Source organism: Megascapheus bottae, chromosome 28 (assembly GCF_031878675.1).
Source record: "Megascapheus bottae isolate mThoBot1 chromosome 28, mThoBot2.hap1, whole genome shotgun sequence".
NCBI lineage: Eukaryota > Metazoa > Chordata > Mammalia > Rodentia > Geomyidae > Megascapheus > Megascapheus bottae.
Genome location: NC_143536.1, coordinates 7,500,768 through 7,514,105, shown reverse-complemented (window position 1 = coordinate 7,514,105; position 13,338 = coordinate 7,500,768). Strand labels below are relative to the sequence as shown.

Here is a 13,338-nt window from a genome sequence, read left to right as displayed (position 1 = left end):
AGTTTATTGGAGATAAGAGTCTCACAAGCTTTCTTGCCCAGGCTGGCTTCCAACTGCAATCTTCAAATCTCAGTCTCCTGAGTAGCTAGGATTACAGATGTGAGCCACTAGCACCTGGGTCTTATCATTCATATTTTAAGGACTAGACTTTGACTTTTCCATGCTGGCTTATTTTGTGTACCATGGTGTTAGCTCTCTAGTTCTATCCGTTATACTACAAATGATATAATTTCATTCTTTATGGCAGAATAATCTATGTATGTATCTATCATCTATCTTTTATCCTATTTATCTGTCTGTCTGTCTACTCCAAGGATGGAAATAGTATTTATGTCATCTAACTCAACAGTCTCTTCACTCACAGGTATTCAGCCTAAGTCCCTTGGGAATAAAAAAATATGTGTTAGGTATATACACATTAAGGTAGGAAACGCCAACACAGTAGTCAGACACTTGCCTTTCAGGCCCTTGTTATCTTGTCTATTGTACTATTTGTTCAATGTTTGAATGTGGGTGGTCAAATCTGCATTCCTATAAACAGGAAGATGAACTTGCCTAGAAGAGCCTAGAGATTTTTTTGTTTATTGTGTGTGTGTGTGTGTGTGTGTGTGTGTGTTTTCCATCTAAAATCTTCTGACTGTCACAGCTCAATTCTTTGTGTGTGTGTGTGTGTGTGTGTGTGTATGTGTACTGCCTCAAGTGTTTTCTGCTTTTAAAGCTGAGCAGTGACTCTGAATTTGGTTCCCTTTGTCTTGTCTATCATTTCTTTCCTACCGAAAAAAATGTACAGAATTCTCTCCCGAAGGCTTTGAAGCAGAAGACAAAGGCAACTGACCTTTGGTGTGGAGGAAGAAAAGAAGACAAGGAAGAGAAATCTAAGAAACTAAGGCTTGTTTGTACGGCAGATGGGGCAGGGAGAGAGGTAGGGGTGAGGGAGGCAGAGTTACTAAGTCCTGATCCTCTGTGTTGGAGCCAGCTTTCTCTCTCCACTGCCTCAAGTCTGGATTGGATATTGCAGAAATAATTACCAAACAAATCGATCGTCCGTGTTGTGATGTGACCACAGTTGTTAGTGCATTATTTTTTCCTCCTAGAAACTTAGTTTTCCTTACAGGAAGGGCAAGCTCTCTGACAACTCAAAAGCTCAGAATAATGTGTGGAGCATTTAATGGTTCCTCTTTGTATGACTGTGATAAAAAGAAGGATCGTGATATATTGGAGGTGAGAATGTCAGAATGTCTGCAGTGCATTTGCCAAGCCGCTTCCCTTTGGCACCACAGAGGGTTATAATAATCGTGTTACAGAATTTGAACTAATTTTATAGAATTTGAAAATGGTGGTGGTGGTGGTGGTGGTGGTGGTGTGTGTGTGTGTGTGTGTGTGTGTGTGTGTGTGTGTGTGTATGCTTGCATGCATGTGCTAGTACTGGGGCTTGAACTCACTGTCAGAGAATTGATCCTCCACTTTCTCACTCCATGCATGTGCTCTGCCACTTGAGCCACAACCTCCACTTCCAGCTTTTTGATGGTTAGTTGGAGATGAGACTCTCAAAGACTTTCCTGACTGAACTAGTTCTGAACCAGGATCCTCAGATCTCTGCCTCCTGAGTAGCTAAGTGTGATGCCACTTGCTTCCAGTGGGACGAGGTTACTTTTAATGAATGAAAGGACAGGATTCTTCTCGTCATTGAACTTGAACCACTCAGATTCCTAATTCAAGGGGTTTCAGCTTGGCAGCCCACAATATCACATGATAAAAGATGCCTGCAGGTATGTAGAGTTTAATGGATACAAATGGGGAATCTGAATATCTATAGATAAAGTTAATGTCCTTCCCCAACCCCACCCCCGTTCCCATCACATCCAAGATTCCACAGGCATAACATATTTCTCCCTTCAGCTCTACTACAACTTCTGGCTCTGAAGATTTTTTTTTTTTAAATGAATATCTATGTTTTCTTCATGCTTTTCTTTCTCTTTCTTTCTTTCTTGCTTGCTTGCTTGCTTGCTTGCTTGCTTGCTTGCTTGCTTTCTTCTTTTTGTCAGTTGTGGGGCTTGAACTCGGGCCCTGAGCCTCTTCGTGCTCAAGGCTGGCGCTCTACCACTTGAGTCACAACTCCACTTGTAGTGGTTCGTTGCAGATAAGAGCCTCATGGGGACTTTTCTACTCTGGCTGGCTTTCAACTGCCATACTCAGCTCTCAGCCTCTTGAGTATCAGCTGAGATTACAGGGGTGGCACCAGGCTATTTTTTTCTTTTATTTCAACTATTTCCTGTCGTTTCTTTTTCTAATCCTGAGCTGAGGGAACAATCAGTCCACTCAAATCTCTACCATTTTTAAGCCACAGAGGCTGGTTGAGCAGAAAAAGGATGGAAGAAGAAAGTCCGGGGAGGAGCAGGAACGAAATGAAAACATCTTGTTTCCCTCAGGTGCTTGGAGGGAATAGATCTGTGGTTTCTCCCTGCTACCACCCACACCTCATCGAATTAATTCTTCCCCATCCTTCAGAGCTCTGCCAGGATCCAGTGCACTTTCTCGGAAATGCAGCCCTGCAGAGCTCCCCCATATCGTTTCCCTCCCACCCCACACCCCACAGCTGCCCCAAATCACTGCCATTCCTGCCAGTACGTCATCACCAAAGCTCCTATTCTCACCCTCTCAGATATTAAGCACGCCTCCTCAGAAAAGGGGATGGAATAGTCAGAAGGGGGTGGGACGGGGGGCTCAAGGGGAAAAGAGCAAGCAGACACAGGACGAGAGGAAGAGGGGGAGCTGGCAGTCAAGAACCCAATATATACCAGCTATGTGAGAGGTAGGGAGCAGCCGGCATACTTTGAGCGTGCTTGCCTGCCAGATTTCTGGCTAATGGCCCCTTCTGCAGAAGTAAAGCTTGCCTTGCCAAGATAATAATAATAAATAAATAAATAACCTGGCACCTATTTTCTGATGAGCATGTTACCTGGGACAATTTTTACTTGTTCTTGATCATCCTGTAAAGAAGAGAAAGGAACCAGGTGCCAGTGGCTCACGTCTGTAATCCTAGTTACTCAGGAGGCTGAGATCTGAGGATCACAGTTCAAAGCCAGCCCGGACACTAAAGTCCATGAGACTCTTATCTTCAATTAACCACTAGAAAACTGGAATCAGTGCTGTGGCTCAAGTAGTAGAGCGATAGTCTTGAGCTGAAGAGCTCAAGGACAGTGCCAAGGCGCAGAGTTCAAGCTCCACAACCAATAGAAAAATACAGAGAGAGAGAGAGAGAGAGAGAGAGAGAGAGAGAGAGAGAGAGAGAGAGAGACAGAGACAGAGACAGAGACAGAGACAGAGAGAGACAGAGAGGGGAAGAAGAAAAAAATTACCTATCTTACAACAGCAGCTTTAGTGTCATATTAGAATAAGACTGAGTAATTCCTAAGAGGAAAGTCTCTCACTGGGTATCAAACTCCTCCTTATCCTAACTCTTTCCAAAAGGCCACAACTCCCAACAAACCTTCACCTCACATCATCTAGCCCAAACCTCCCAGTTTTCTCATCTGTAGAATGGAGTGGACAGTCATTTCCTGGTGGATTTATTGAAAGGCTGAGGTGAGAGATCACAGGTAACACTCCTGACTTCATTCTCCCCACTCAAGCACAGCTAAAATTAGCATAAATTGTCAGGAAATCCCAAAAAGACACACGGCAAAAAAAAAGTAAAATTTAGATGATTCATGGAAAAAAGACTATGCCAAAAAAGAAGTTTAAAAAAAAAAGCAGAGAAACAAACCAAATACCCAAAGACATAGGCTTCATTCATCCAAAAGGTTGAATCGTGTATGGTGAACCAACAGGAAACTTGCTTTGTTTTCTCCAGGCATTTCTCTTGCTGTCATTTCTTCATTAAAGCTGCTGGAACAGAACATATCCACGAAAAAGGGGAGGGGGTCATGTGCAAAAGTCATTTCTTCGTTTCTTCAAAGGCAACCTCAAATTGATCCCTTTTGTGATAACACTGGGTAGAAAGCCCACTTCAGGATACTCTCTGTGATTTAACAACTCTCTGGTTTGTCAAATGCCAGAGGAATAGGGAGAAAGAAAGAAAGAAAGAAAGAAAAAAAAGCAGAACGCCCTTGTCTCTGCGGAGAGCTGTAAAGTGTGCCTTCTCCCAGCTCGCCTGGGTGAGGCTCTGCAGTGCCAGGCAGAGAGAAGGGTGGAAGGCATTGCTGGATCTACTTATGTGGTAGGGAGATCAAGGGAGGAGGGGGCTTGAGAGAAGGCTGGAAAAGTTCATGCAGGATTCTGGAATCTTCCAATTGGGACCATCTGAGACCCTTGTGTTCCTCTGCTTTTCTCTCTTCTCCCCACCTCCCCTCCACACCCACCAGAGACATTACCACATTTGAAAGCAGACTATGGCATAACGTTCTCCAAAGAAGAAGTCCTGTTCATGAACAAAACAGACTGCTTAGAAAGATTGGGAGAGAATGCTAACCTAAATCCACCTTGCTTCATTGAAATGGGTTTTCTTGGAAGATTAAAACAGAAAAATCCTTTATTTATTTATTTTTTAATTTTTTTGCCAGTCCTGGGCTTGAGCTCAGACCTGAGCACTGTCCTTGGGTTTTCTCAAGGCTAGAGCTCTACCACTTGAGCCTCAGCACCTCTTCCAGCTTTTTTCTATGTATATGGTACCGAGGAATCGAACCCGGGTCTTCTTGCATGCTAGGCAAGCACTTTAACCACTAGGCCAAACTCCCGGCAGAAAAATCCTTTATTATCCCAATCATTTCTTAAGTGCTGAAAATTCTCCTTGGGATGTGCCTGCAAATAAAGAGGTTGGCTTTTTGGTAAGGTAGACAGACGTAGGAAATAAAAAGATAGAACACTCAGTTAAATTTGAATGTCAGATGAGCCACAACTGTTAGGTTTCTGATTTTTTTTAAAAAAAAAAATTCACATAGGAAAAGTATCACAGGGGCCTAACATACTGAAAAGGTGATTCACTGTGTATCTAAAATTCAAAGTTAACAAAGTGCCTTGAATCTTCTCTAGTGACCCTCTTACCCAGCTTGCATCTCCTGTCTCATTTGCTTACAGAAAATGATGTGGAGAAGGATGGGAAGGGAAAAGGATCACTGTGGACTTCTCAAGAAATGCTTTAATGCCAGGCTGGGCTAGGTTGAAACCCCAGGCCACAGAGCCTTGTATGCTCTCTGGCAAAGGGTTCTTCTCTCCTGATCCTCCTATCCTTAGGGTAAATGGAGATCTTAATGTTCACTCAATGGTGTGTACAGACGGCATGTTGGTCCTGGACCTCAACCTTCATTCCCTCCACCTGCAAAGCTTTCTCCATTTTCCTCTGGGCCATGCATCCACTTGAACCTGGAAAACTCCACAAGGCTCTGAAGTTCCATACTGGTGTAGTTTATGTGACTTTCTTTACATCAGACACCATGCCTTCTTCATCTCCATATGTCTGGCATTTGTTATGGGATTTGACAAATAAGAGGAGCCTGATATTTCCTTGATGAATATATTACCTGGCCCTGAACTACCAGGCTCAGCATAAAGCTTCATTCACATGAGAATCAGTCAATCAAACAGATTAGGGTCGTTGGAGATAAGTGTCCCATAAAGCTAACAGTAACCAACTTAAAGCCTAGCCTTTCCCTTCTGTTTCTGAAGTTGGAAAACAAAACAAAACAAAAAATGGACTGGAATGTAGCTAAGTGGCAAAGCACTTGCCTAGCAAGTAAATGTCCTAGCTTCAATTCTCAGGACCAAAAACGAAAGACCAATCAGGAGTTTGGCCTAGTGGTAGAGTGTTTACCTAGCATGCACGAAGACCCAGGTTCAATTCCTCAGTACCACATCCATAGAAAAGACATGGTGCTATAGATCAAGTGGTAGAGCTCTACCCTTGAGAAAGCCCAAGGACAGTGCCCAGACCTGAGACTGGAAAAAAAAAAAGACCAAAATAAAAAGAAATCATGTCATTTACAGAGTAATTTTAAAAGTGTGTGTGTGTGTATGTGTGTGTGGTGTGTTTGCTGGTCTTGAGGCTTGAACTCAGGGCCTGAGTACTTCAGACTTTTTGGTGGCTAACTGGAAGAAGAATCTCATGGAGTCTCGACCAGGCTGGCTTTGAATTATAATTCTCTGGTCTCAGCCTCCTGATAGGTGGGATTACAGTTGTCAGATTACTAATTTGGAGGAAAAAATAAAAATAAATCCTCAATTCCCCTCAAAATCAAAGCAATCGGAAAAAGGGTGTGTCAGGCCACCTCTGTGTTGAAATATCCTCATATCTCTACATCTGTGTCTCTCCCAAGATCTCAACATGAAATCTCAACATGAAAATCAAGGTGGTACTAGAAATTCAAAGGTGTGAAATCTCGGCTTTATAAAAACAAAAGAAGAAAGAGAATAAAAAGCAGCACCAGGGAGAATCTAAAGCCAGTACTGGTTGAAGTAAAAGGAAAACAAGGACAGAGTAATAAGACAGGCCTGGGAAAAGACATTTCAGTGGCACAACAAAACTAACTAAATAAATAAAGGTCAAAGTGGGAGTTGAGGGAACAGAAGATTTTTCTTTAAGTGAGAAAACTTTCTCTGCTTCTCACCTTAAGAGGCAGCCTCACAATTGCTGCTTAGGATCTTAATTTGCTGGGGGCTGACAACCCTTCCCCTCCCTCATTCGCTCACATCAGCCACCAACCTTCAAGGTCACTCTTGCCTTTGGTAGTCATGTTTGACTCCTCCCCCTGAATGAGACCTGCCAGGCCTTGACCCAAACAGATTTGGGAACTTGCTCTGGCCTTGGCTTCATTCATTCGCAACTAAGGAGTTGGGAAGACAGTTCCTTAAAGCTCAGCTGCTCCATTGAGCAGGACTCCGGGGCCATTGTGAGGTCAGCTCTTTGCCTCCTGTTGCCCCCCCACAGTTTGTGCCCTCCTCTGGCTAGCTGGACACATCTGTCCACTTTTACATCCCTATTGTCATCTGTCATTGTCCATAGTCATGAAGAGACAGACAGGGGAAGAGGCCACCCAGAGGAAGGTTTAAACATTTCTAAATTCTTCCATCTCCCAGACAGAAGCAATTTTGCCCCTCAAGTAGCTAGGATTACCAGTGTGAGACACCAGTGTGTCTCCCCTTTATTAATAGGTCTCCCGCTAGTAATTCTAATTGTCATTTGCTGTTGTCCAACAACAAATTGACTTATTTCTAATCATTTTTCTACATTACAAGTATGACTAATACAACTAAGTACAAAACAAATAATCTGGCCAAAACAGGTTTTTGAGTCCCTTTCCCTTTTCTCAGCCTGTTCCTTGTTCCTCTCTCTTTGTTGTTATTGTCGTCGGTGGTGGTGGTGGTGGTGGTAGTTGTGGGGCTTGAACTCAGGACCTGGGTGCTGTTCCTGAGCTCTTCTGCTCAAGGCTAGCTCTCTGCCATTTTGAGCCACAGCTCTGCTTCTGGTTTTCTGGTGGTTCATTGGACATGAGTCTCATGGACTTTCCTGCCTGGACTGGCTTTGAACCTCGATCCTCAGATCTCAGCCTCCTGAGTAGCTAGGATGACGGATGTGAGCACGGTAAGCACCCAGTTTCTACTCTCTTCTTTTGTCTCCTTCCTTCCCTTCCTTCCTTCCTTCCTTCCTTCCTTCCTTCCTTCCTTCCTTCCTTCCTTCCTTCCTTCCTTCCTTCCTCATCCTCTCCTCACCTTTTCCCTTTAATATTTCCTCTTCTTCTTTGGCCGCCCCATTCCATGCTGGTAGCTGTTGCATGGTCCCTGTAACCCCTGTGCTCCATGTTTACAGCCTTGTGTGTGTGTGTGTGTGTTTGTCAGTCTCCCCTTGGTGCAGGCTGCACTCTGTAGCTTGCTTCTAATGAACAGAAACCGGCAAAGGGAACAATGCACTGCTTCCATGCCTGACTCCCGTTTGGCTCCACTCTGTGTAGCTGGCCCTCTGCCCAGCCCTTTCTCTCGCTTCCCCTGGAAGGCACCCTCTCCAGTCACAAAATGCTCTCCCGAGACGTCCGGATGGTTATGAATCAAGGAACGGCTCTGGCCAGCAGCTCCCCAGGAACGGAGGTTTCAGTCCAAAAACCCTCCAGGACCTGCACCTTGCCAACCACCATGTGACCCAGTGACCTTGGACATAGACTCTTCCCAAGCTTGGAGAGGCATTGAGTGCTGGAGGCTATAGCTACACCTTGCTCAGATTCCCGACGCACAGAAATGGAAAAAAATCATGAATACATTGTCTTAAGAAGATAATTTTAAAACAGTAGTAGATAGCAAACACATTGCATCCTCATTTACCCAGACAGTGGTTAAGCATCTTGCATGGCATCTATATTGAATGTGGGGTACAATGAGTCTCTGAAGGTAAAGCTATAGTCAAGCTGGGACTTGAGAGAGAAGTTATCAGATCATTGGAATGTCTATTTGTCAGTGGTGGCGCTTGAACTCAGGGCCTGGGCGTTGTCCCTGAGCACCTCTGCTCAAGACTAGTGCTCTACCACTTTGAGTCACAGCTCCATTTCTAGTTTTTGAGTGGTTAATTGGAGATAACAGTCTCATGGAGACTTTTCTGCCAGGGTTGGCCTCAAACCATCATCCTCAGATCTCAGCTTGCTGAGTAGCTAGGATTACAAGTGTGAGCCACTGGAAACCAGCTGAATATCTCATTTTTTTTTTAATTTGCTGGCCCTGGACTTGAACCCAGAACCAGGGTGCTGTCCCTGAGCATCTTTGTGTTCAAGGCTAGCACTCTACTACTTGAGCCACAGCACTACTTCTGGGTTTTTTTTCTAAGAATTTTATTGGAGATTAGCGACTCCTCGACTTTCCTGCCTGAGCTGGCTTCAAACTGTGATCCTCAGCTCTCAGCCTCCTGTAAACAGAAACAGTGAGGGTGAAAGTTCACACATGTAAAAGTTTAGTAATGAAGAGGGGTGGGAGAATCTATGGGCTGCTTTAAAATGGCCTCAGATTCTATCGGACAACAGTTCCAAATTCTTCGTATCCTTCAAACATGCCATTTCTTGAGACAGTCTGGGATGGGTGATAAAGGGCAGTGGAACAAAGAGGAACATTTCTTCTGCACTTCCCATGCTTCCCTATAGGGGGACCTCTAGTTCAGGAACACTCCTGGCCTCTTGCTCTCACCTTACAGGTCCAGCTGGGACTGAATGGATTTGGTGCCACTCCTCCCCTGCCCTTGAGATCTGCCTGCTTGAGTAAAAAACAAAGATGCACATTCTGGGCTTTGTTCCTCATCTGCCTGAAGCTGGAGAATACATTCAACCCCCAGGTGCACCAACAAGCTGTCTCCTCAGAAAGGTGTCTTTATCAGTGACAAAGTTGCCACTGTGCTCTCCCTGCGTGGACTCTTCCGTGTCTTTTGCAGTTTGTTTTCCTGTCACCTTAGAAAAAGTTCCCTGTCCTCTCCATGGCTCATTCTAAGACTTGATGAATGTCACATGGCTGTCCTGAAGCCAAACTTTCTGCAAAGATAGATCTTCCCTTGGCATTTCTTCTTCTCCGTCCTGAGATCCTGGCTCCTGTACCCACCCAGGTCCTGAATCACAGAACCCCATGTGGCAGATTCACTTCTGTGCCCATGCCTTACCCACTGCCAACCCTGCCGGAGCCCCGGCACATCCTAGCCTTTTCTAATTACTTCTTGGCTGATAACGACTCGCACTGTTCCTCTGTGTCTGGTAAATGGTCCAATTTCAACACTTGCTCATCAACTACTTTAAAAAAAACATCAAAAGCTTAGTAAACTCTGGAATTTTCCAGTCATTATTAACGTCAACCTTTTGTCTCCTCCCATAGGTTGCATTTGAGTTCCCTTGGAGAACTCTTTACTCATTGACACGGACGGGAAATCCTCAGCAAGTTTTCTTCCCCATCGCTGAGCTGAGGACTAACTTGAACTAAGGTGCTAAAGAGCAGAGCACGAGTGTCAGGAGGGGTTCCAGGTGCAGGGTGCTGGCTGCAGGATCCTGCCCAACGCTCTTCCAGCGCCTGGCTTCACCTCTTGTCTGTTCTGAAATGCCATCCAAGAGTGAGTTTGCTGAGTGGATCAGAGGTCCACAGAGCCTCTAGTAATAACGTCCACATTTTATCAAGAGGGAGAAGTGGAATGATCCACTGCCTTCCCCTCACAAACACATAGGAGATCCAGGTATTTTTCTCTGTTTGTTAGAGGAACTAATATGTCATTAACAAAGATTTTCCCTAGAGAGCAGTGTCTTATAGGAGATGTGCAATAGGCAGAGTAGGGAGGGAGCGACACATACAAAAGAGGTAGGTCCCAAGTCTGGCTCTCAGTAGAACTTCCCAGTAGGACATTTAGTGATGATGGAAATATACTGTCTGCCCTGTTTCATATTTTAATCACCAATCAGATGCAATATTGTTGGTATGACCCGGGAGCTAGTCTTTTCCTCCCCTCACCATTGGATTTTATTTGCATTAATTTAAATATAAATAATGACCTGTGATGAGTGGCTCCTTTACTAGACAAAACTACTGGTCCCTAATCTAGTGAGGCTGGGAGCCCATGGGGCCTTTATGCCACAGAAAGAACATAAGCCAGGCACAAGTGGCTCAGGCCTGCAATCCTAGCTACTCAGGAGGCAGAGACCTGAGGATTGTGGTTCAGAGTCAGCCTGGGCAGGAACATGTGTGAGACTCTTAGCTCCAGTGAACCACCAGAAAACCAGAAGTGGCTCAAAGTGGTGGAGCGGAAGCCTTGAGGAAAAAGGAGCTCAGAGACAATGCTTGGGTGCTGAGTTCAAGCTCTACCACTGCCTCGGCCTCTGCATAAATCAAGAAGGATATTTGTATCCCCAGAAAGTTGTAAGAATTGAATGGAACAATATTTCTAAGGCTCTTGACACAGAGGCAGGTTCATCATATAGTAGCTGTGGGAAAGGAGAAAGAGAAGAGGCAGAGGAAGAGGAGAAGGGACAGGAAGGAGTACAGAAGGGAAATCAGAACCCCATATTGTCTCCAAACATATCTAAATCAATGAAAATAGGAGTTGTTCTGAAAAAAAATAAAACTCTTCTGAGTTGAATGGAGAGAAAGTCATCAGAAAGTTGTTTGCAGAGATAGATAGATAGATAGATAGTCGAAAGAGTACATTACATTTTCAAGCAGTTATCACCAGATTATTAAATTCAGGAGATGCTGGGGTGAGGGATGTTGAGGGTTCTGCACTTCGATTCTTAAATCCCATCCTCTGTTTAGGGGATCAGGCTAGAAAATCTGCATTTTATTTATGCCCGCCTCTCGGAAAGCCAAAAGTTACTACAACTTGGCGCAGAGTCTATCCAAATGAGCGTCTGTTCATCTACCCATCTACCCTCTGTACTTTCTTCTTTCCTTTTTTTGTTGCAGATGTTATTGTTGTTGTTGTTTTTATGAAATCTATATAACCAACATGATTTCAGACCTTCTTAGAAGTTCTGGAGATACAAAAATGAATGAGAAAGACAAGGATACTGTTTGGATTGTGTTGTATCTTGCCCCCATCTGGGTATCTGTCCCCTTCAACTTGTGCGGGAACTTAAAAAAACCTACAGACACATGCCAGACAGACACTCCTGCAAGGCCAGAGTCTTGTTTTGCCCATAGCTTTATAAGAGCCAAATCGGATGTCTGCTTTGCCCCTGCCACATGATGCCCTTGAAAGGTTGCAGCGAGCCACCAGGCCTTCACCAGACACCAACCTCACCAGCACCACAGCCTGTGTTTCCCAGCTTTCCAAACATGAGCGCCATAAATGTCATTTCTTTATACATGGCCCAGACTGTGAGACTCTGTGACAGCAAGATAAAGATCAAACTAAAACACCCCGCCAATTCACATATCAACTGAGACAGGGACCTCAAAGTGAAGGTCCCTTGTGAAGTTACAATCATGTTTTCCAGGGGACTCTGACCACTATGAATCCTTATAGGATGGGGATTCGGACACCAAAAGGGGCCCCAGATGCAGGCATTCACTGCACAATGATGGGTGAACCCACCTTGAGAAGACGCCATTGGTAAGGGAAGGAAAAAGACCCAAGAAGAGATCAATACTGTAAACCCCTGAATCCGTGAGAAAACAATTTAAGCCACCCTCGACCTCCCCAACCCCCACAAATCTGTGAGTATTTGGCTAGAGCAACCAGTATTTACACAAATGAGTACTGACACCAGCACACAAATAGATGTTCACAATTCAGAGGGAGAGAAAGCAAATCCAACAGATAATCAGAATTTACTCGGTCACGGCTCTTCATCTTGCTTTAGAATCCATTGATGGAGATGACGCTGTTTGAATCCAACATCACACACCATACTTATTGAGCAACTACTACACTATTGAAGGAACAAGGAATAAGAGCTAAATAAGATAAATAGACCCATTGTGAGGTCACAGGCTTCTAGACTCATTTTTTGTTTTTATTTTTTGTTGATTATGGGGCTTAAGCTCAGGGCCTGGGCACTGACCCTGGTGGTTAATTGAAAATAAGAGTCTCACGGACTTCTTGCCTGGGCTGGCTTTGAACTGCCATCCTCAGATCTCAGCGTCTTGAATAGGTAGGATTACAGTCATGAGCCACCAGCACCTAGCTAGACTCTTCTTTATATACTTAACACTCCTTTTGGCCCAGGCCTCAGTAAAGTGTAATAGATATAATCAGAATTTTTCAAATGCAATTTTGTTCTTGACTCACATAGACCTATGAATAAGATGCAGTGTTGCTTTTTAACCTCTACAGAGAGCATGCATAAATTAAATGGGGATAATTTGCATTTCCCCTCTGTGTCTCTCACGGGTGGAGCCTAGAAGCATGGGGATGAATTCTCCGGTTGGGGTTTTCATGGTTGCAGGCAAACCGGGCAACCAGTCTAAACTTCTCATTATCCGGAAGCGCCCACCATCCTCTCTGAGAACTGAGCTACTCACGAAGCTCATCGTGTATTCTCCAAAGCGGAGCAGGTCAGATAATCATGATAAATGCTATCACTAACACGGAGTGCTATCTGAATACCAGGGATCTATAAGTAATTTGCACATATCAACTTTTTCCATCTAGAAAGCATCTCTTCTACCTGGCCATCCCTGGCTGCTTCTGCTGTTCCTCCCCCTCTTCCTCCTCTCCATTCCTCCTCCTCCTCCTCTCCCTCCTCCTCTCTTCTCCCTCCTCCTCCTCCTCCTCTCCCTCCTCCTCTCTTCTTCCTCCTCCTCTCCCTCCTCCTCCTCCTCCTTATTTTCATTTTTTGTCTACTCTAGTTACAACTTTTATTAATGAATCCGTGTGAATTAATAAACACTAAATAATGT

General features: G+C 44.4%; 1 long non-coding RNA gene across 2 annotated transcripts; it reads left to right on the top strand.

Moving 5' to 3' along the window:
- The first annotated feature begins 6,938 nt into the window (after positions 1 to 6,938).
- LOC150045078 (uncharacterized) lies at positions 6,939 to 12,424 on the top strand. Of its 2 annotated transcripts, none has more exons than XR_016532962.1 (3): positions 6,939 to 7,038; positions 9,829 to 10,060; positions 12,300 to 12,424. It is a non-coding gene; the product is annotated as an uncharacterized LOC150045078 (long non-coding RNA). The 2 variants fall into 2 exon arrangements; XR_016532961.1 differs by having other exon boundaries at positions 9,829 to 10,180.
- Positions 12,425 to 13,338: the final 914 nt, after the last annotated feature.